The following is a 21,027-nucleotide window of genomic DNA, read 5'->3' on the forward strand; positions in this document are numbered from 1 at the left end:
CTGAGTATTTTCTGTTATTTTGCAAGTGTGTTTTTAAATTAAGCATATGCTAGAAAGAAATGGTAGCTAATGGCTTAGTTTCTTGGCCAAGATAAAGGTTTGTTTCCTTTTGTTATTAGTTCTGTGTCATCACGGAAAGTAGACTAACTTTATTTTGAGTTTGTCTTGGGTTTTTTTTTCCTAGACCTATTGGGCTGAATAGCTCAACATAACAAATTATTCTATGTGCTTTAGTTTCAAGTTTTTCATGGAGAATCCAAGTTCTAGCATCAGGATTCAATTAAATGATAGTTTGATTTGACTGAAAAATTAATGGTCCAGAACAGAAACCTCGTAGTATTTTTTTGAAGTTCTTATTTTTGGTACTCCTGTTTTAAATAAAAATCTGGACTCAGCCCAGTAACATAAAGCTACATGTTCTCTCATCAGCTAAACATACATAATGATTAAATTTAACAGTGACTGTTTGCTTATTGCTCCTTTTGGCTGCGTAGGTATCTTTCTGTATTCATAGAACTAATTCCCTGGCTATAAGTGGCACTATACTGACTTGCTGTGAAAAGTTTCTTGCTACTGTCTGTTGCCCTTTTCAGGAAATAATGATTTGCTGAGTACAAATCATATTCTATAATTATATGTCATCTTCAATGACAGCTTGAACATTCAACTCCTGTTTACGCTTGAATCGGACATATTGATTTTTCATTTTAATGATAAACAGATTGGCATGTGATACATTTGATGATACATCTGCTTAAAATGTGTTAAGATTGCTGGAAAAAAAAGTTTGCAATGTAGGCTAGTGGAGGTATTCAGGCTGAACACAAAATGGAGATTGCATGCTACTCTAGGTAATTCACACCAAAAGAAAGTGCAGCTCCTTTAATCTGGTATCCATGCAAGCATATTTATAACTTGCTTTTCTGGTTTGCTTTCAGTCTGTCTTTTGGCCAGAAGAGATTTTGCAGCCAAGAATACTAAGAGTATTTAAAAAAAAAAAATTACTGTGGTTTTACTTGAAAAATATTTTTGGTTTTGAATTTTGATTTGTTCTAATGGTCAGAATCTACTGCAAGTTAAAATGTAAGCTGGTCAAACTGTGCAGTTTAACCTATTGTTACCTGTGCATCACCTCCTAAATATTTTTGATGTTCTATAGAGCTATATGTACCTTAACATGTCAGGGGAGTGTGTAGTGTAGTGTACTGACTGTATTAAAAACCTCTTCTACTAAACTGTTGCTTTTGGATAAAGATGAAGGCTTCCAGAAATACTCTGATCTTGCTGATGGTAGCGATGTTTACTTAACACTTTAAGATTTCTTTAGTGTGTAAACAGATACCTTAAAACAAATTACAGTTCTTAAAATTTCCTTGTGGACTTGCATGGGAAACTGAGCACTTGGTTTTATTATATGCTATCTAAATTTTGCATAAAATCCAGTTATCCAATTTTAGTTTGAGTAGGCATTGTGATGTAAATATCCAAGTGTGGTATTCTTATCAGGTAGCAGGTAAAAAAAAAAAAAATATATATATATAGAAAAAATACATACACACACATATGCACACTGTATATGTATGGTCAAAGGCGAATGATTTGTTAGTGTTCCGAATGCTTTGGATAGAGCAGTTTTAACCAGAAAATAACTGGCATCCTTTTGACAAAAAAAAAAAGAAAACCCACCCAAACCATAACGGTGGAATCTGTTGTGAATGTAGCAGCATCTCAAGTAGAAAAATACTGAAAGAATGCATAATTATTTACAGTAAAGACCATACGTTTTCTGCTTTGTAGTTTGCAAAACATGGAACTGAACACTTTGGATAATCTCGAGATCTGCACTTCATGTCACAGAACATCTTGAGGTCCTTCTCGATCGGTGAGGCCATTGCATGTGCTCTGTCCTGAAGTATCTTTGTCTGTGGTGATTTTTAAGGCTATTTCTTCTTTCAGACTTCCATAATTTGATGTCTGAAGAAAAGTGATTCATAGCCCTGCAACACAGAAGAATGTAATATTTTTTTAATAAAGCATGAGCAGTTTCTGAGTAACAACAGTCATTTTGTTGCTCAAAGTGGGGTGAACCCAGAATACCTGGTCTCCTTCTTCCCCCTTCCCCATTTCCTGCTGGGCACTGCCTTTAGCAGACCTTTCATAGGCTGACCTTGAGAGGGGTGTGAGTGTGTGTTTAAGTTTGGTCCTCAACACGAAGATGATAAAATGATTCCTCTGAGTGGTCCAAGGGCACCAGGTTTCCCTGGTTGGTTTGTTGCTGGTGTTTATTCTCTTTGGACCCCATGTTCTTTCTTTTTGTCTTGTTAATCCTTTTCTCTTTCTGTTCTTCCTCTGTGTTCTCTTTGATCTCATTCCCTTGTATGTTCAGGAGGCCACTTTTGTAAGTACAGCTGCATTTGATCACACAAAGGATACACCCATGATCAAGTTCTGTGGTTTTTGATTTTGGCCTGTCACAACTCTACCTGTATTACTGAAGAGTCACAGAATCTAAGACACTATATATTCAATATGCTCCTGTCCTTTATTCTGCTGCTACTGTGCAGAGCCTGGGAAGTATAGTATCCGTGCTTGTTGGTGAAGTGGGGGTGTGTGGTGTAAAATTGAGTATGGGTCAGTTGAGGTCAGTTAATAGGGAAGGTGTGGAGGATGTTTCAAGAAATGTAGAGGCCTACAGATGGTTTGCCTTTTCAACAGAAAGGCATTTTTCCATTCAAGAGAGAACCTTACACATAAAAAATATCAAGCTGTTGAAGAGAAATATGAAGAAGCAAGGAGCTGCCAGTTATACTTGATTATATCCTTCCCCTAGCCAAAGTTCAGTACAGCAGCACATCCAGGACATAAACCCTTGTTCTGTGGGTGAAAATCCTGTGGGAGTCATGTGGAGAAAAGGTGTATTAAAAAAAAAAAAAAAATCAGTTCTCCAGATGACTGTGCCATGGAGTTAATTGCTAATGGTAGTTTGTGTTCTTGGCTTTCTGGTCAGAAGTTGACATGCCTGATTCAGGAAAGCTTTTAGCAAGAAGCTCTTGTTTTGTGTGTGTCTGTGTGCCAGTGGGACTTCTTGTCATTCTGGATGCAGGGGAAAGCTTTATGTGCAATCCTAATTGAAAAATAATCTCCCCCTCATCTTTTGTTTCTGGACTCCCTTGTCCCCGCTTCTTTTAAAATAGCACTCTAAAATGTAACTATATACTGCTCTTAAGCATTAGGCCCCAAATTTTTCTCTCTAACCCTTCCAGCAGGCTGCTGTTAAGCACTTTCTACTGCTGCCCATGGGACGTGTGGAGTCCAGTGGGGGTCTGTGTTCTGAACAAGGGCTGGGTGGGGATGAGGAATTCATCCTTAGGAGTCCACGCCCCAGGCTGGTGTGGTTAGCTGCACCAGCATACAGATATCTAGGAAATAAAGTATTTTCAGAGTATATTATCAAGAAGACTCTAGTAGGCTAACTGTATTTGTTCCATAAGAATATGAGAGATACTCATCATTCTCTGCGAAATTTGTTATATGGAACATTGGTTCCATAGATTGTATGATGGTATACCTATATAGATTGTGCTGCTGAGGTCATGGCTCTTATATGTGTGCATCACCTAGTATGTTAAGACCTGCATCTCAGCTGGGGTCTCTGTGCACTACTAGAATATTTCTACTTATGCTCCATATAAGATTGGATGTATTCTGTAGTGCTGTAATTTTTTTTTTTTCTTTTTAGCCCCAAAGACACTCATGAAATCTTTTTTCACTATCAGCTTTTGGTTGACCTATCATGGATGCGAACTTGCTGTTGCTTCCAAAATACAGCGGTGGTATGTTGTCTCTTCCCAGTGAAGTGTATCTTTCCTGCCAGTCAGGCAGCTGATTTGGGGTGGGGAGTATAAAATAGACAAGCTTCCAGGCACATAAGCCCTTCTTCATGCTTGGCCATATACAGTACACAATTACAACACATCCTTTAGGTGCACAGATCTGTTAGAATACACTTGTACAGCAGTGGTATAGGCTTTTTCATGTAAAATAAGAATTTAAGTGTATAAAACCAGAGATGGTATCTTAAATTCGTTGTTAGTATTATATATGTTAACTTAATTTTTTCAGTAGTGAGATATATGGTAAGTTACTGGAGACCTAGCTGCTGTGGCATTATTTATATTAACTGATACAATGTAAAAGTGCGATGATGAATGGGACCTGGGAAAGGAAAAGGGAAAGCAGAACTTAGGCAGCTATCTTCTGAAATGAATGGAATCTTGACTGCCCACTAGGTTTTAAGTCGTTCTCAAGTGTAGAAGAAGCATTTTGATTATATTATTAGAAATAACTAAAAGAACCCACCAAAATCTGTGTGCAGGCTTCTTTTTGGCTTGACTTTAGGAAGTTCAGCAGCTGTTTTGACTTGGATTTGCTTCTCATCCTAAATGGCAAAACTTAGAATTGCCATTTAAAATAGTGATTTTTTTTTTTTTTTTTCCCCTCTCTCTCCTCCTGTGACTGTATTCCAATTACTGGAAAAAGGCTAGGAGTCCTTGGTGGGTAGGTGCCTGGTTATTGGTATGTAGCTCAAAAGGTAGATATCTAAGTGCCACATGTGAATAGTAAAGAGCCCTTACATTTTATTAAAATATATTTGCCAGCTACAAATAAAAGCATAGGAGAGGAGCCACCCAGCAGTGTGGCAAGTACATCGCAGGGCATGGAAGCCTCCCGGCAGAGACAGAGTGGGGGAAGACTCAGATCCTACGTGACTGTTGGTGAGGGGAGGGTTGAAGTATTTGTGCGCTGCTTGGAGGGGGATTGCCATTGCTGTCTAGAGCACAGTCCCAGAAACAATGGAAAAAGATAGTTTGGCTTATGGCTTCTGTTTGGCATGCAGCAATGACCAGGAATCTTCTTGGCAGACCCCTGCTCCTCTTCTCTTTAGCTAAACCCACAAACATAATAGAAATGAGCTATTGCTGGAAAGGAAAGGTGGGTGTTTGTAAAGGGCACTTGAAAGTGGCAGAGGTTAAACAGCACCTATTTGGTGTTGAGCTGAGCCCTCCCTCCTCTTCCTGGTCTCCTGCTGATTTTGATATGATTTGGTTGTTACTTGAGTTGTTCCTGTAGACAAGTTACATGTGGGTATTTATAATTGTTATCCCTGTTATTTCTCTTTCTCTCTGAATTTTATTCTTTTTGGTGACGCTTGCATGCATTTTGTCTCTCCAGTTAGGTTGTAAACTCTGAAGAGGAGGGGAAAGATTAGCTGTCTCTTCACTATGCTATGGGGCTAATCTCTGGAAGGTAGCTTGTCACCGTGCTTAAAAATTTACAAGAAGAGCAGGGGTGAGAATGGCTGGTTTTGGGTACCCGCGTGCTCCTCAACCACAGCTGCTTCTCTTCCCCCTAGACTTTCGGAGCCAGTGGCAGCCCTAATCCCAATCTAGCTGGCAGTGGCCTAGGGTGCCATACTGTGGAACGGGCAAATGCTTCCTCTGTTTGTTTTAATTAGTGGCTGAGCACAGTGAAAGCGGAGCTGTGCCTGCTGCCGTAAAGCTGGATTGGAGTGCCACTGGACGTTGGTGCGTTTGAAATACGAATCCAAACGTTGCTGCTTGTATCCTTTTCTGCTTAAAGATGCCTGCCCGTGTGTCTGTTTGCTACCACTGCCTAATTCAGCAGCTGTGAGCTGCAGGCAGTAGCACACGTGCGCTTGGCTAAAATAACCAGCCAGCCTGTCCCTTTGCTCTTGCCAGAGTCTCATGTTGTTGAAGGGAGTTTTTAGGATCGGATCCGGCTTCTCAATTTACCTTATTCCTTTGCCCAAGATGAGTGGGAAGGCCTTGTCAGGGTGGCCTGCCCTCTTATTCTTTATCATATCAGGTTTAAAAAAATAGTAATTTTTGGAATTTAGTACTGTATCTAAGTGGTTCGTCTTTTAACCTTAAAACAATAATGTAGATTAGGAAAATCTTTTGGGAACAGGCTTTAGTTGTTTGGGCTTCTTTTTCCTGAAAGTGCCCATTTCTATTTTTTTAAACATGTTAAAATACCATTTAAGTCTTTGTATGGCCATCACTTTACTGTACAAAGCAAGGGCTTTTGTCCTTCAGTTGCCCAGTGCAGACTTACAGGGTGGGTAGCTAGACATTCAGCTTGCTTGCTATTCTCTTGAAACTGATCCCATGTATGTGAATGATACAAATATGAATTTTGTAAGCACAAATGGCCTCTTCTAGAGAGAGAGCCTGGATGAAAATATACTCTTCCATATCTGTGGGTACAACTTGTAGGTATATTCCTGGCTGCGCGTTCTTACGCCAAGATTAATCCTGAATCAAACTTTTATGGTTGAGTTATAAGCCCCTGAAAAACTGCTTTTGTAATGGAAATGTTGAAAGATCCTCAAGTTTAGGACCAGGCATAGCTACAACTTTTACAGGCATTAGGCATCTGAAATAACTTTGTCTAAAGATTACACTGGGATGGTCCCCTGTTTTCTAGAAAATACTTAACATTGAACTGTATTTTATGTACACAAAAAGACTTGCCTCATAAGATAAGGAGCTCAGACATTTCCATTCCAATATTCAACAGCAGTTTTACTAAGTGCTTTTTTGACCCTCATAATGGAGTTGTCATAAACTATGTATTTTAAACAATCTCAAACTAAACTTATGAAAAATCTTATATGTGGAATCTTGATTCTACATGTTTGAAGTGGAAAGTGTCCCACAGAGTTAGGTCACCTTATTAAAAAAACACTTCTATTAACAGAGAGTCTAGTAGCTTACTTTACTTATTTAATCAATTACCTTAAATTACATTTTTATCTATGAATGCTTCATATGCGAGGAAGATTCCCTGGGGCTGCATCTTGCCCACTGGGAGGAAATAAATAAAGAGTCCTCCTTTCACCAAACAGGAAAAACACTTGCAATACGTTTGGGTGCAGTAGAAGAAATTCTCCTGACAAGCTGGAATGAAGGCAAGGCCCGTAAGGAGGTTGTGTTCCAGTGAAAGGATGTGTGTCCAATTCCTGCATCAGCCAGCTGTTGAGATGTGCACTCCCTTGACATAAGGAACAGCAATGCATCACTGTCAGAATGTCATGCTGGCTTTCAGGGGTCAGTTTTATGTTGCTTGGATGTCTTGTAGTGACCAAAGTTCTCATGTAGGGCAGTAACAAAAAAAAATTTTTTTTTTCCAAGTTTGATTTCAAGTAGCACTATGCCTATTATTCCTGAGCGACAATGTGGTTCCTTGGTAATGTGCACAATGTCTTTTGCAGAAAAGATATTGAAATGCTCTCCTTTGCTTGCTGTAAATGAAGGAGAATGGAGAACAGGTTATCTACCACAGACCTCTGAGTGTGAGTTCAGTAATGTGGTTGAATTGGTTGAATAATATCTCATTGGACTGCATCCTCACAGAGTGTGACAAAGATTGTACAACAAGCGTAGGCCCAAATGTTGCTGGCTGTGCTGGGATGTTTGGAATTTATTTTCAGACAGATGTTCTCGCTACAGACTTAATTAACAAGTGCCATTGCATGCAGCTTACTTTTCTGTGCAAAGTTTTGTTCAGTGTGTGTGGGGCAGGACTTGACAGGGCAAGAGATGCAATTTAGGCAATCCTGCAAGGGTCTCAATGTGTGTCCATATTTCACCTATTTCCCCTTATTTTCACTTTTTTTAGTTGCTGCTTTGGGAGTAACTGCTAATAGTTGGGATGACATAGGTGGTTTTAAAAACCCCAGATCAATAATTCATTGTTAAGACTGCTGCAGAGTTAAATATTGGTTGCAGAGATTTCCTGTGATCTGGAAAGGCTGCTGTTACAGCAAGGAATATCCAAGGGAAAGCTCTCATTAGTTGAATTTTTAAGTGAAGTGTGAGCTGAACCACACATGAATTTAGCAGTGTAAAGAATGGTAGTGATAACAATCCACTGAAGAGACGGGCATGGCCATCATTCTTGTTGGTGATTAATCACTTATCAAATTAGAGAGCAATTGTAAGGAGGGTTGGTTATATCGCTGCTTCTACCAGCAGAGCAAATACACAGTAGTTGAAGGAGTTACCTGCCTGTCTGTGGGAGGCAAGCATGTGAGTAAAAGGAAGGGAGGAAATCGGTGACTCTTAATAGGTTGTGTAACTGCTTCTTTACACTGAGTATAAACAAAACAGCATATAACAACTCCCTTGCTAGTCTGTTTTCTCCCTTTATATAAAAAAAAGTTACAGATCTTGTAAAAGTTGCTGTATCAAGTTATTAATTCAGAAAACTAAATTCTCTCATTTATAGGCTAGATGTTGTATATTTAATTTTTTTTTACATGCACATCTTCGAAGTTTGTGTCTGCTGAGTTCCTGTAAATAGGTAAACTTTCCAACTACCCAATAAATCGTGATCATCTTGCTCTAAAATAATTTGTTTGGGCTAGGGGAGAAAATGTCACTCACTTCCTTAAAGTTCTTCCCTTCTGTCCCTTTTTGTCAAATATCACTGAAATCTCATGCTCTCATCCTGATCAGAAAAATCCAATTTGTGAACATTTCGGGTAAAATCTTGGTCCTTCTGAAATTTATGTCAGAAGTTCTCCTGGCAAAGCCACAATTTCAACCCATTCCCACAGAAAGAAGTTTAAATGAATAACATGAGTCACCTTCTCATGTTCTTACATGGCAGCATACTTGTAGGTTAATTTGAGATAGGGGTGTGTCATGTGTGACCAGCTTGTGGTCTCACCATGCTGTGGTTTGGATGGCTGTAGCTTCAATGTGTACCTGTGCTGTGCCAAGTAGAACGGTCTACTTGAGGAGGAGTCGACTGAGCCTGGGAGCAGCTTCTTTGTGTTGGCAGGGCACCGCACCAAACCAGCATGGGCCCAGCACTCTGCTGAGTTAGTGCTGGGGCACTGGGGACCCAAGCGACACGCTGCACGCGGAGCTTTGCTGCTCGGAACTGGCTCAAATGTCCACTGAACATGGTGTTGCGTTGCCTTGTGTGGGCAGGTCCTGAATGCCTCGGGACCTGTCAAGTTTCTTGTAGGCTGGGAGGTAGGAGTAGCTTTATTACGGCATTTTTGCAGATAGTGGGGATGACAGCCTATTTTGCTCAAGGCTGTGTTGGAATTTTCTATGGCAGGGCTAGGAGATCAAGGTGTCCAAATCCTTGGAGTTCCTTATCCATGATGACTTTACCAGTTTAACAGGCTTCAGATGCAGATACTTTTTGTTGACTCTTTGGCTGGTGAATTGTTTCACGCCTGCTTTTCTTTTTTGAGGGTGGAATTATCTGGGGAAAACTGCAGATCAGGTGAAGCTGAAACCTGAATAGCAGGTGTCAAATAAAAATGATGGCAGAGCCTTATAAAGGTGACAGAAGTGAAATCAAGATTGCAGTTAGATAGGTGAATGCCTTTTGAAGAATGTACATGTGGATGGTCTCTTCAGACAAATATCTATTCAGAGAGGTATATAGGTTCAAGCATGGAGCGCATCTTGAATAGCGGAGGTATGTGCTTCATTTATCAACTTTATGAAGTCATTTTAATTAGTAAAAACGGAAGCAGGGAGGTGGTGGTAATGTTATGTCTAACTTACTTTCCTTGAAACCCAGAATGTGAATCACATTTACAAGGGGATCCAAAAAAAGATTCCAGTTAATTGTGCAGATGTTTCAGTTCGTGGTCTGTTTATCTACTGTAGGCTCAAACAATGAGTAATAGGGATACTAGAGATGAGCTGTCCTGGAGGTGCTCGGGAGACTGCTTTATTATAACTGCAAATTGTTTCATTTCCTGAATGGTACAAACTGATGATTTCTTGTCACTTATTTAGGCATGTCTAAATAAGTGCAGGAAGTCATTTTGCAAACCATAATGTTTTGATACGTTTTCTATCAACAGCTGAAAACATTTCTGAATAGGCACAAGTCTCTGAAGTCCTCGAGGTTTTGAGGAATGCTAGAATTGACACTAATCAAATTTACTACTGCAGATTTTTCAAGATACTGTATGTGGTTGAGCAAAATAATTTCAATTGAAGAGGAGTTAGAAGCAAAGACTTGCAAAGAAGGAGTTGAAGTAAGGCTATGCATACTTTTCCTCATAGGAACAAGAATTTTGCAGTCAACTTCTGTATAATTGATGTTAAAAAAGCTACTACTGGGTTTTGTTTTATAATGATAAATGAGTAGCTAAGACTGTCAGTCCAACTCAAAGATGAATTTGTACCTCCAATGTTAACATGAACTAAAATCTGAATCTAATACCTGAAGAAAATATCCAATGTATTTATTCTGCATCTTTGAAGAATAGGTTGAAACTATATTTTCAATTTACTGAATGTAGAAAACTTTATTAAAAAGTAACAAAGCTCCAGTAAAGATCGGGTGCATATGTGGATTGTATTTGCCAGTTTAGTAGCAGATTGATAGGTATTAGTCTGGTGGAAACATATAGATGAGGATATTCTAGCTCTTCTTTCTTTAATGCACTGATACTATCATTCATTATCATAATTTGCAAGTAAAAATTTAAAATATTTGTTCATATGGGAATTATAACAGTCACCTTCAGGACTGGGGGCAGCTCTCTGTAGAGTGCTAATAAAAAACCCAATCAAACTTAAGTTGCATTGGAGGGGAATATTAAATAAAACACCTTTTCAAGTGTCCTGTGAGTGTGTGGCTATTGCTATAGCATGTTTTGTTTTGAAGACATAATGATAACTACTGTTTGCAAAAAATATGTGCCTCAAATTTTATTCCTAAATCCAGAGATAGGAAAGAACAGAATTTTAAAAATATGGAGTGTCGCTAGTTCCCTTAACATCAACTCTAATGAGCATCTTCTTGCATGCAATCCAGCAGTTATCAATTCCAAGTCTAGAAGGGCTTGTAGAGTCTGGTAAATGCCTGAAATAAAGCCAGCAAATCTCTGTGCAGCAGCAGGGATGCAGGAGCAATCTTAAAACCTCCTGCACCTGCCATATGTGTCCAGTTGCTGCAGATCTGAGTATGAAAAGCTCACTGGATACCTGTGGGAGGGCTAGGCATACTTGTGCTCCTGCTGCACATTATTATATCTGTGTCAACATATCATATCTGTTGCTAGATTTACATGGCGCTACTGACAAAACATGCTCTGTTTGTGCTGCCTGTCAAAGGCCGCCTATTTTATTTTTTTTCTTAGATGGAGCCTTTTTTGCAAGACTGCAGAAAAGATGGACAGACAGGTCTCTAGCTTAGCTACCTGGTAGTGTGAAGTAGCTGTAATGTTGGCTTAACCCATGACTGGAAGACTCCTCTGTTGACAGAAGGTCACTGGGATGGCACTTCTACTGCCTGAAAAAGCTTCTGCTTCCCTGTTCAGTGCAAGCACCGTTTCCTGAGCAAAAGTGAGTAGGCTGTAGCATTTCAGCATGCTAGGAACTCCTGGCTGCCAAAACAGCTCTCCGAGGCCATATGAAGCTAGGTGTGAACTATTGTGCCTGGGACCAGCCCAGGGATAAGGGAGAGCAAATGTGAGTACTACATAAAACTGTTGCTGCTGCAACCTTTCTCCGGTGAGGAGGCACAACATAAATACAGCTTAGACTTAGGGCCAAGCCCTACACAGCAGATATCTTGCCATATAATTTGAGATATGCTAGGGATGAGTGGGAATAACATAAAACAGGGCAACAGGGTAAGGTGGGGTGGATTTACATCAACTACCTTGTCTGCCTAGTTTAGACACATATGGTATTGGTTGCTTTCTATTGTTTTGTATTTTATTCTTTGCTTCCTTATTGTAGATAGTCTATCGCACCTATCTGATCCAAAGAAATATAAGCTTTGAAAAGAAATTTGTCAGTATAAGGCAATGAAGCCATCAGATCCACAGTGCAGAGAGGTGATACTGGTTGCTGAGTGAAGAACAGTACAGGCACAACTTCTCTGGAAACATCATCTGAGATGTGAATTTTCACCAACTTGAATGGTGATATGGTTTCATAGAGCTGAGATTAGCATTGAATATAGTGCCTGTAAAACTACTCTGCTGCTCTGAAGAGTATTGGTCTGTCACCACAAGGCTAGGAGGCTTAGACGTGAGGCTGCCTTTATCTGGTGTTTTGCATACTGGCAGTCCCTTTTCTGTTAAGCTGCTTCTCACTGCTTCTTGAGACAAGTGTGGATTTCAACAACTGTGGCTATTACACTGCTGTGTGAAGCTTTAAAAGATCAAGCTTACTGAATGTGGATTTTATTGCCCAAGTGTTGGCAAGAAGTAGCCATGGAAGTTTCATGGAAGATAAAACTTCCAAATTGTGCAAGGGATGTGGACTGCAAGATGTAAAGTTCTTCTGGGCACCTTAAGCGTTTTTGCCCATCTTTTGGTGATAATCCAAATATTCAGCATCAGTATTCCCAATCTTGAGTCAAAATTTCCCATGCCAACTTTGTTGCAGTCACTCCTTCAGCACTGTTAGGTGGGAAAATGTGGTTGGCCAGCTGAGCCAATGGGTTTTTGGTGATAGGGGGAGGGGAAAGAATTAACACAAAGAAACAAATAATCCTAGAAAGTTTTAGTTCATTTGTTCTCTCCCTCTTAGAAAATGAAGGATTGTAGTCCAGCTTCGCCCTGTCATCAAAGGAAGTAATTCCAATAACTTCAAGCATTTCATGGATAGATTTGGGGCCTGGTTTAATTTCAAAGATGATAAAATTTTGTGCTAGGTGTTCTGTGGGTTTCTACCAGAAGCCCTGAAGTAGACAGCCAAATGAACTTGGGAGACCAGTGGTTTATACCTGAGAGGGTATTTTGAGTGTCAAAAATCAGCAGCTCAACTCTTGCAGAAGCTATGGGCAGCAGTGTAAGCTGCAGAGAGCTAAAATGTGTGTTGTTAACCTGACTGAAGTCAGAGCTTTGTAAATGCACAGAGGCTGCTTGAGGATCTTGGACAGATGTTTCAGATGTTAAAACAGATAGGCTTTGCCCATCCTGACAATCTGTCACTGTGTGTGTTCAGTGGGCAAATAAGAGGGAACGCCAGCTTTTTTCATGTAAATCTCCAGGGATTTTCCTCTAGAGTTCAGAGCTCTGGCAAAAAGCTGTCTGCAGGAATAATTAAAAAGGAAAAAAAAAAACCCCAACATACAAAATTTAAACAAAATATCCAGCACACAAGCACAGCATATATGCATCTCTAATTCCACTTACATTTTCTCCTGGTTTTATTCACTGTTATCCCTTAAAATATACCTTATAAAATTAGGCATTTTGGGGCAGTCAAAAGGAGCACATGGTTTTGTACCCGGAATTGGTTTCTATCCAGTATGCTTTACATGTATTTGTTGAAGGATACAATGCACTTGTATTATTGCACCGATTTCATTCTTGGATGATTTCCCCTTTGGCATACTAGTGACAGTTTTTCATTGGTTATTCATTTATATTATTGATTAACACCTACCGGACCAATTTATTAGTCCCTCTGAATCCATCTTAAGTATCAGGATTTTCTAATGGAGAAATATCTCCTACAGAATACTAACATCACACTTGTAAAACATTCATTGGCTTAATTTATTGTACTGTGTATAACATAAACCAGAGCTCAACAAATAGATGTCCTTTTGCTGCAAGCCTCCGATGTTGCAAGCCTCCTGGCTTTTTTGATATGGAAATGTTATCCAGAGCGCAAGCGAAACCTATTCTCCCGCAAGACTCATGGGGCTCTTCCTGCCCGTTGTGTTAACATTCCTCCAAGGAAAGAGATTTTTCCCTGTTTGGGTCTGTCTGCAGAAATAAGCACACATGGTCTTGTTTGTTGCATTTGGGGAAAGTGTGGAGGTTGTCTCTGTTGTTTGTGTCTTGGGGAGTTAGGATTGAACCAGGAAAAATGAGGCAGTTCTTTTGCTTTCTCCTGGAAGGAGTTAAGCAGAGAATGGTGCAAATAGGTGGCATAGTGAGAGATTTCCTCAGGAGAACTCTCTTGGGTCAAGGCACAGTACCTCTGGGATGTAAATGTCCAAACTGTATCTTCAGAAAGGCCATATGTGCTGATTCATATTATAACCAGAATATTAAGCGTTCTGGTTCAGGAGTATGTGTTCCCTATTGTACTTCTCGGGGAAACCTCTTTGCACATCACTAGGTATGTTTACATATTTTTTTTTTTAAAGCGTGTGCGTTGTCAAAAACCTTGTGCGCATATACCAAAATTGCCCGTTAAAGGCTGAAATCCTGAATGGTGGTGAAATTCTACAAGCCTACAAAGCTTAGAAGATATTGTTGTTCACTACATCTGTTAGGTCCCTTGTCCTAGTATTTTCCAGTAACCTAGCCATCTAGTTTGTTTTCCATATTAGCAGATAAAACTTGTTTCACTCATAACTTTCTACCTTTGCTACAGCTAGTGATTGACACGTTCTTGATGACTGACAGATGTTTGCTTACAAGATTTTTGCATGATGCCTGGAGCAGGCCTAGGTGTATGGGGGAGAAAGCTGGGGGTCAAAAAAATAAAGTATGAATAAGGCCAGTGTCCTGAACTTCAGCTGTTTCCCTCCAGAATGGAGTAATACCAGAAACTGTCTTTCTCTGCATTAAAATAAAGTATTGCTCTTGGACCTTTCTGACCTGAAGTGCCTAAACCAACAAAATAATTAAATTTAACAAACTAAAAGAAATACTTTAATTGGCAAAATACCAATTAAGACAAAAAAATAGTTGTGGCATTTTTTCATACCATAATCCTCCAGTAGTTCCTAGATCTCCTCCCAGTAGACCAGGTTGGAATGGGACTTGTACTTTACTAGGGGAACATAACTGTAGAGAGTTCATAGTAAGGCTATGATTTAAGATGCAAACAGATGTTGGCCAGTGATTGTGGCTGCAGCAGATGAATAGGTGATGAATCAGGAGAGCTTTACGTAGTACAAAGGATAAACGTTGTCAGTGCAAGTTGTCCTGTTTCTTTTCTTTAAAGACACCTCATTTGGGATGTGCTCTTTTTACTGAATGAAATATAATGACTGTTTTCTGACTTGGTTACTACTTTGAAACTGGGTAAAGCATAGGCTGCAATTATGAATTAGAATTTACTGAAGCTAAGCATGCAGTTCATGGTGTTATATTGCTTTGAAGCCAGGCATTCCATGTTTAACACATTTTCTGGGATCAAAAATCAGTATTTAAGTAACTAAAAGCATGCCAGAAAAGTCACGTGAGCTTGAACTTAAAATTTATTTTTCAATGTCCTTTTTAGACAATGGTATGGAGTCACGTAGTTCAATGAGATTTGCAAAGCAGGAAACCTTTATGCTGGGATGTTCCCTAACCTTCATATTCAGCCTCTTCAGAAACACAGTTTCTTGCTACCTGTGGGGTCCAAACAGAGCTCAGGGAAATCTGAGGCCCCAGACTAGGGAGGAAAGGGCTGGATTAATAAATGTCCATAGGCTGTGGAAAGAATTTGATGCTGACTAGCACTTTCCTCATGGGCCCCCTTCTGCAGTGAGAAACTGCATTTCACGGGGTATTTGCAGAAAGCTCCAGCAGAGCAGCTCCACAGAGTTACATGGTCTGGAGCGTGCTATGAGAGCAGCAAATGTTAAACCTGGTATGGAGTGGAGGGGCTCCATGGAGATAGTGTCTGCTCCACCTTCTAGCAATCTGCGGGTTATTTCTTTATAGAGAGATTGATGCATCCAAGTAATTTCTCCTGAGCATATACTTAGGTTATTTTCTTCCTCTTCTGCCTTCAGCATTCCCCATTCAGTTCCTGCCATGGGGGGGGGTGTGTGTGCAGAGAAATGCAGGAAGGCTGTCTGGTGGACAGAACGCACTTCATGGGTTTTAGTGGAAGGCCCTAAGAAACTAAAAGGAATAGGTTCTCCTGACTGCAATGATTCATGTTCTCAGTAAGGGAGTATAAACCCAGGCTCTTAGTAAGCAAATTAATTTTTATGTGCTAGTGACTATATAATTATGTGGATTTACTAATGTTTTAGATCTTGTACAAGATAACCTTCTAGTGTCTTCTTGCTCGCTTCTTTTCCGTCTGCTTGTGGAAGAGTGCTCAGAATGAACGTACAGTGTGCTGAATAAGTTTTGATTTGGTTTAATTATTTGCGCTATATATTCTAATGTGTGTTGTGGGATCCCAACAGACTGGACTTTCCCCTGGATAGGTGGCAAGTTGATTACAGGATGTCTATCCATAAGTACTGTCGAAACTGGCTTAAGGCATGCCTTTATTTGGGATGACTTGTCCTTGAGCTGTCACTGAGCCATTTGTAGGTTCCTGTCTAGATTTCTGAAGCAACCCAGGTTGTAAAACATGCACACAGCATGCATTTAATGTATTGAATTTTAAAAACAGGGTCCCTTCAAAGATTTGGTTTGGAGTCCAGCCTCACAAGCAGGTGAATTGACACAACAAAGAGGATGGTAACTTCCAGAGACCAGGTAGTTCTGACTAGACAGGGCTAAAGTTGGAAGAGAGAACTGCTTAAAGCCTGTTTACCTGTAAAAGAGCAACTTGGAGCTGCAAATTTAGTCCGCGATTCAACAATCCTTCCTGCCAGATCTTTGCTAATACTAATTAGGTCTGGATCAGCATGTGTGCTCAGTTGTGCCATGTTGAGCCAGGCGCAGCACATGCTGTGCTGTTGCTACCAGACCAATGCCAGCTGCGGTAGCAGAGATGATACCTGATCCAGCATAAAGTTAAGAGTGGTGTAGACAGATGACACCTGATCTCGCCTAGTCTGCTGGGACAGCTACTCCTTGAACATTTTTAACAAATCTGAAATGACAAAGCGAGTTTTCACTTGCTCTGCAGTCTGTGTCATGGCTTCAGTATTCCTGATGCAGCAGTAAGCATCTTAAAGCAATATTCTTCATCTCACAAAACCATACCTATACTATTTCGGTAAACATCTGCCTGTGCCATAGGGGGGTTAGTGAATATAGCTTGTAGATACAAGATTAAAAAAAAAAAAAGGCAAATTCTAGTCTGTTTGGACATTATTAGTGCTTAGTTCACAGGCAATTTTGTGCCAAATGCCTGGTCCTGTAAATGCTTGAGCAAGTATAGTTCTGTCAGCTTTGGTGAGCACTTTAGTTATCAGGCTAACACTTGTTAGCTGTTGTCATGATTTGGGTTCTAAGCCAAAGACAGTTTTCCATGGTAGGAAGGTAAACCCATAGACAGCGGTTATTTTAATTTAATTGGGATTCAGCTGGAGGCTAATTGTAAGTAATATCCTCTTAAGGGCTATCCACAAATTCCATTGGAAGTTGGATTGAGATCTAAAGCGGTAAGAAGGTATTTTTGATATATATTACTCCTAGTATTCTGTTTTTGTGTCTGTCATCTAAAGGAGAGTTTGTTATGTTTAATAAAGAGCAGTCCGTGTGTGTGTGTGTCTGAAAGCAGATTCAGGGACTCTGGTGTCTTTTTCTGAGGTGCAGTTCTGTGTTAATAACACAGGAGAAGTGTGGCTTGTCTTCTCATAGCACTAAAAGTGAGATAATCCCTGTGTAAGGAATCAGTAAGTATGGTCTGCTTAATCTAGTCCCAGTGTGAAACTGTTGACATTTGTTCTTTTTTTCTATCATTATGTGACTGGGCCTGTTTTGTGCTGGATTAGGCACAAATCTCCTATGCAGCACATTTGGCATGTTACTAGTAGTTTAACTTCATTAATAATGTATGAAGGAAATGTAATCCATGACAAGGAAGGAAAGAAAAGTATTTTTACAGCTACCAAATCCTCTGGAATGGGTAATTATTCAAGATTTGATGTTTGATGTTATAGTTTACAACTGAGCTCCTTTCACAGAATTAAAAAAAAAGAAAAATATACATACACACACACACAAATATATAGCGGCACTATGAGAAAAAACATGTTCCTTGCTGTTTGAAGTTGCATGTACTGGTTTAGAATGTGTCAAGTGCAGAGACATAGATTGTAAAGAGAATGTGCTTTATCTTAGATGTAAGCAGCACTATGTTCTTGTCGCAAAGAAAACCAAGTCAGACAATATAGCAGGCTTCTTAAAGAAAAAAAACAACCAAATATCAAGCTACTCACTGGATTATCTTGATGTTACATAAGAAAGAAGACGAATTGCTTATGTGCATCAGCTAAATAACACAGATATTGGTTTGTAGGCTGTTTTCAACTAACTTCTTATTCAGAAAATCAGTAGCATACTTGGTATTCCCTCTCACCTGCAAGTCAGTCCTAAACAGCCTCAAGATTTGTGGTGGCTGAAAAGTCATAATGTGTCACAGGGAACCTAAACTAGCCCCGGAGCAGTGGTCACTTGCAACTACTTTTGTGCTCTGCACTCCTGTCACATTTGTGCTATCAGAACAACAGCTGGGGAGACTTTTTCAACAAAGATGAGTGTCAGATAATCCTGATGAGATTCCACATCCAACATCTTTTGTAATTATGTCACATTCAGCTGTAATGGAATAATTCAAGCTGAAAGGACAAGCTTTGATCCTTTCTTAAACCTTTCCCTGTGGACTGGCTATCTAAAAGATTTAAAGATATTTCTGTTACAAGATCTAGTGTTTCCTCAGAGAAGTCATGTTTCTGAAGCAGCAAGATCTGTAAGAGCAATATTATTTGCCAAATACATCTCTCAAAGCATTTTTGCTAAATAAAGATTTCAATAAAAGGATGCCCTTCCATAACTAACAAGGAAGTTAGAATTAATTTTAATATTCTTTAACTCAACTGGGTGCACAGAAAATGGACTTTATCTGATAATGAATCACAGTGGTGTAATCTATAAATATCGGTGTATAGATGTGTTTGCGCTGAAGCAAATACAAATTTGTTTTGGCAAAGATCATACATATTGGGAATATCTATTTAGTGAAGTAAATGTTTCTGAAGATCCACTCTTTACAAATAATTAGTTTACACTAGGATTTTTGAAATAAGATTTAGTGGCCAGTGTCCTATTGAATTTCAATATGACTTCAGTACCTTACGCCCCTAGGCTCTTTTGGAAAACTTAATTAGGTTGAAAAGGCCTTTAGGCCTACATAAAAAACAAACAAACATTCTTCAAAGGAATTTTTTCTTATTTCAGGACAATATTTTGTATTCACTAGTGTTACAGAACATGGCACTAGTTATTTTATATTTCTGAACAGAATGATGTGACTATGGATATGGAAACTTCTGTAGAAGATCTTTGCCTGGGATCCCTTTGGCCTCAGTTTGGAGGACAGAGTTTGGATCCCTAATTTTTCTGTGTGTCAGATTTATGCCAATGTAAATCCCTTGACTTCAGTGGACGTTTTTCATTCATTTCCTGGCCTCCACTGGAAAGGGAACTGTTCCTTAAGGTTTTCACACATGGACTACATTAAGGGGTCACATTCAGATGATACTCTTCTGGCATTTCCATCAGCCAGGGGTCAATAAAGTGCTATCTGTGCTAAGAATATGGGGTTTGGGCATGTGTTTAGTGAGCTCCAAATTTCCCATCTGTCAGACATGAGAAATTCAATGTCTTTTCGTGCATGCCTGTTTGTTTAGGGTCTGAGAATCGGTGTGGCAGGGGTCATTTCTGAGGGCTGTGCTGGTGGAGTCTTTTGGAATGCCTCCCAAATAACCTGGTGCGTGCCTTGCTCCTGTCTCTTGGTGTTTAATGCTCACTGATCTTTATGGTCCTGAATTTGTGAGGCCTATGATAGAAGCTGACCTCTTCAGAGGTGTACAGATGGCAGAGGCCTGCTTTCATGCAGTGTTATAAAGCTTCCCTCTCTCTTCCAATTTTCTGCTACACATGTAGAAAGTTATTAATTTTGCCTTAGCCTGAGTTTGGTTAATAAATAAAGTTAATAACCAAGGTCCTGGGAGAATGTTTTTCTCTCTTTCCCAGGATCTATTTCAGTTTATCTGCAAGCTAATAAATGGTAGTGACTAATGATTGGTATGAGCAAACCTCAAGAGCATCAATTCGGAAAGCAACCTTGAGTTTGGACATTTATCCGAGTTAGCTGTGTCTCTCGAGTGATCAATCTGATCTGAAAGCTTGAAGGATTTCTTCCTCCATTTTGCTGGTCGAGAGGAACTGTTCTGCCTCTGGTTCAGAACAGTGAAATTCTGGGATGTAATACAGAAAGTTGGTCTGTGCCTCTGAAGATGGATGCTGAGAAGGCCAAAGCTCTTGACTATTTTGTATCCATTGCCACTGAGCTGGGCAATTGCATGCTGCTGGCCAGTGCAGTTAATACCCCTGAAAAAGGGGTGATAATTCTGCATGGATAGGAAAGTAAGCCTTGGATTTTTCAGATGTCACCTGCACCTTTCCTTGGCCATAAAGTGATTTATTTAGTTGTTTAATAAGCATCTTTCTAAAATTTGTGGAGGGTGGATGAGGTACTAAAAAGCTGAGGAAAAGGATAATGCTTGCTTATCCCTTAAAATGGAGAGGCGTTGGTGAAAGGAAAGGTGCAGGGGACCTTGTAGACTAGTCAGACTGATTTTAATCTTTGGTAAAGTTCTGGAAGAAATTAATGTACAACTTGGAAATTTTTAGGAAACAAAGGATGAAGAACAGCCAAAAATATCTCGAGAACAAATAATGTTTAACTAATGTAAACCCCTTCTATGGCAGGGCAACATATCTGTGGATGGAGGCAAAGCAATAAATCCCTCTGTATCCTGGCTTCAGAAAAGCTTTTAAAACAGTCTTACACAACACTTCCGTAATGAATTCAAGACATGTGGGCTAGGTGAAACCTATTGTAAGGTAGGCTCAAAATCAGTTGGGCAATTGTATCACAGAAGAGTTACCAGTGATTTGTGGCCAAAATGAAAGGCTCTACCAAACAGACTTTCTCCAGGGTCTGTTTGGAGCATGATTCTGTCTGAAGATTTCATTGACAACTTGGCTGTTTTATTAAAGGCTGTAATGAACCGAAGATGGGGGGAGCTGTAATTCTCTTTGAGGGTGGGATTAGAATTCAAAATATTTTTGTAAATTAGAAG

This window comes from Egretta garzetta, unplaced genomic scaffold (genome assembly GCF_000687185.1).
Source record: "Egretta garzetta isolate BGI_Z169 unplaced genomic scaffold, ASM68718v1 scaffold41, whole genome shotgun sequence".
Classification (NCBI taxonomy): Eukaryota; Metazoa; Chordata; class Aves; order Pelecaniformes; family Ardeidae; genus Egretta; species Egretta garzetta.